The sequence below is a fragment of the Beta vulgaris genome, chromosome 8 (assembly GCF_026745355.1).
Source record: "Beta vulgaris subsp. vulgaris cultivar EL10 chromosome 8, EL10.2, whole genome shotgun sequence".
NCBI classification, from domain to species: Eukaryota; Viridiplantae; Streptophyta; class Magnoliopsida; order Caryophyllales; family Amaranthaceae; genus Beta; species Beta vulgaris.
The window spans coordinates 24678853-24682444 of NC_079209.1; positions in this window are offsets into that span (position 1 = coordinate 24678853).

The following is a 3592-nucleotide window of genomic DNA, read 5'->3' on the forward strand; positions in this document are numbered from 1 at the left end:
AGATTTCAAATTGAATGGGTGTTAGGACTAGCTTTAGGGAGTCTTTTCCCCCTAGTTTGTGCTCCACTTTACCTTTTTGCACAACATTCCCGAATTGATATCCTCACCTCTAACCTAGCCCCGTTACAACCTTGATAAAGTCCTCAGATCATGCTTCCTCTTCTCTCTTCCTCTTGCTAGCAGGCGTAAACTCCTTCTACACCATAACCTTCACCTCTTCAACCTCAAACCCCAACACACCCCCATTAACTTGTAAACTTAGGCGGGAGAGGGTGTCTTTGTTAGGTAATTCTCGGGTTCTAGGGCAAAAGAGGGTTTAGAGGGCAGTTTAATCTTGCACTTTTTTAAGATTATGGTAATGAGATTACCATAACCAAAGCGAATTTTTTGGGTAATGCAATCAGTAAGGTGAGTTATGATTAGGGCAGGGAGATTGATGTGAATGATGTTGGCTAGGCAATACATGTAATCTCCTTTATCTCTATGTCATGTATTGCCTAGCCAACAGCATTCACATCAATCTCCCTGCCTTGATCATAACTCACCTTACTGATTGCGTTACCCACAAAATTCGCATTGGTTATGGTAATCTCATTACCATAAACTTAAAAAAGTGCAAGATTAAACTGCCCTCTAAACCCTCTTTTGCCCTAGAACCCGAGAATTACCTAACAAAGACACCCTCTCCCGCCTAAGTTTACAAGTTAATGGGGGTGTGTTGGGGTTTGAGGTTGAAGAGGTGAAGGTTAAGGTGGAGAAGGAGTTTACGCCTGCTAGCAAGAGGAAGAGAGAAGATGAAGCATGATCTGGGGTCAAGCAGTATGTGAAGAAGAGCCAGAGGCTTGATGAACCTAGGAGGAACCCAGTTGGTGGGATCATGATTGATCTAGAGGAGGAACAAGGTCCTTCAGGAATAGCTTCTCAAGCTGTGGATTTTCCTCTTCTGTCTACTTCGGGTTTGCATGGGATACTCAAGGAGATTCAAGCTTCAATTGCTCTACTGGGAACAAGGGTGCAAGCTTTGGAGGCTCGAATTGCACATCAAGATATTCAACATAATCAGCTTCTTCATGTTATGAATAAGGGTGCCTCCAACATCTGTACCAAGATCGATACTGTTGCTGCCTCCTTTCCTATTCATGAACTTCCCTGATCCCAGTCCCTTTGACTTAAGACTTTCTCTATTTTGATTTTGGGTTGTACATTTCACGAACAATTGCATCGTACTTTATTTTATTTTTCCTTTTCTTGTGGCAATCACAAGAATTTCAATATATCAATCTTTCCTTTTTTTGTTTTGTTATCTTCTCTTTTGTTTTTTGAACTCTACTCCTGATATACTCCTGTTCTATTGTGCTTGTTCCTGTGTCTATTACTCTTGGAATGTGTGGATGGCTAATATTAATTCTAAGATAATATGTTAGCGCTACTTACCTTAATTTAAGATTGTTGACTCTACTAGTGCTACAGGTTTCACTACTTAGTTTTGATGATGACAAAAGGGGGAAGATGTCTTGGCACTTGAAAAAACTTTCTGAAAATTCCTTAGTCTCTACTGCTTTTCTTGATGATCTTAGTCTCTGTTCCTAGGATTGTGGTCTTTGTTCCTAGTCGCAGTTTAGTGTCTTAGAGTTTTAGAGTGTCTTAGAGTTTTCCATAATTAATTTCATAAGTTCTTATTTCTTTGCTTTTCTTAATTTTTGCCAATTATTTGCCATCATCAAAAAGGGGGAATATTGTTGTATTCCATGTTTTGATGATGCCAAATACTTAGGTTAATTTTACTATATAGTATTTATTTAAGCGAAAATTATAAAACCCAAAAATAATGTAATGTTCAAATTTGCATTTATATCTTGTGGAGAAAAGATTAATTATTTAATCTAAGTCAAGATATTTATTTTATACTCTTTGAATTTTTATCATATGGTATGTTTAATATTCTAGTAATGGAGATCATGGCCTCCAATCTTTTTTAACCCTCTTTTATTGTTGTTGTTATGTGTGAAAATCAGTTGGAACTGGGGTGGCATACAATGTGGAGTTGATCCCTTGAAGCTCTCCAACAAACTCCAACAAAATCTCTGAAGATGCTCCCACTAGCTAATGGCTAATGTAGGTAGTTTATTTCCATTGCAAAAAGAGTGGAGGAAATGCAGCGAAAATCACGCCATGATCTCCATTACTCCACTCGCGGTATTTGAGGAGAACATGGAGCACAACATGTCCAGATGAAGGAAGTATTGCAGCAGCTATTTAAGGAAGAAGTTATTTGAAGAAAAACTTAAGAACTTTCATGCGAGAAAAAGTCAATCATTACTTAGAAAGTTTTTCTTGTAATTACTTCTTTATTTAACATACTCATTATTGTAATAATCTGAGTGTTGGTTGAGAGAACTTAAATCTTGTATTCGAGAGTGAGAAAAGAGAAAGATAAAGAGAAGAGAGAAAGAGAATACTTCTAGTGAAGTGAAGTGAGGAAAGTCACGTTTTCTAGGGGAACAAGGTGACTGGGAACTGGTTCATAGAGGAACTGAGTGAGGATTGGTTTATAATAAGTTGAAATAACTTTTATAAATAAAAGAGCAAAGTTTCTTCCTAAAGAATTTAGGAAGAGAACCTTGTTAAAAGGATCTTTTTGCGTTCTTCCTTATATTATTTCTCTTCATTACCTTTCAAGTTTATTATCCGCAAAAAGTTTGAAAATCTCCCCAACTACAATTCACCCCCTCCCCCCTCTTGTAGTTGATCTAGTGTTTATACTAGACTAACAACTGGTCATAAACTTTATTTGGATATAAAATGAAGAATTTATACGTGTTTTAAGTTGAACTGTCCAAACATATCAGAAAGAGTGGTGAGCCCGCACCTGTTACTATGGTACGCCCGCACCAATTAGTTCCCTCATAAAATTTTGTAAGGCTTCCTATTAGAAACAAAAGAAGGTTATTATTTTCAACTTATGCTTTATTCTATAAACTAGAGAGTAATATTAGGTTTGATATTAGAGAGAAAAACACATTAGTTTGTCTTAGATTTTGGATTGATAGATCGAAGTTTGTTGATTTCTACAGATTGAAGGTTTCTTTTATCAATTAAAATACAGAGTTTCATTTTTTTTTCTTTTCATTGTTTTTCTTTGTTCTTCCATATTATTGGATCTCTTATATTATAGTTTCATAATTGCTTATTATTATTAGTTTAATTATACCTTAATCATGTTAAGCCCTAGATTAATTATATATTTCATGTTTTTGTGTTTAGTTACCATGATTAATGAGTAGTACGGATTAAGGTTTACATGTATTTTTAATGTGATTGGGCTGATCTAAAGATGGTTATGCATTGATCTTGGTGTTTTGAGGCCTTAGGATAGATATTGATCACATTTATGCTTTGGTATTTTGATTTCAAATATTCTTAATCGAATTAAGGGGATCCATTACTAGGGGATTTCCGAATTCATCGGAACTTTTAACCAATTGTCTAAATACCATTCAAGAGAGAATTTAGTTGATTGATTAAGCGGCCATTCTTGAGTACCATTCGAGAGAGGACCCGAGTTTTTTTATAGGAAAACTAAACCTTGCAT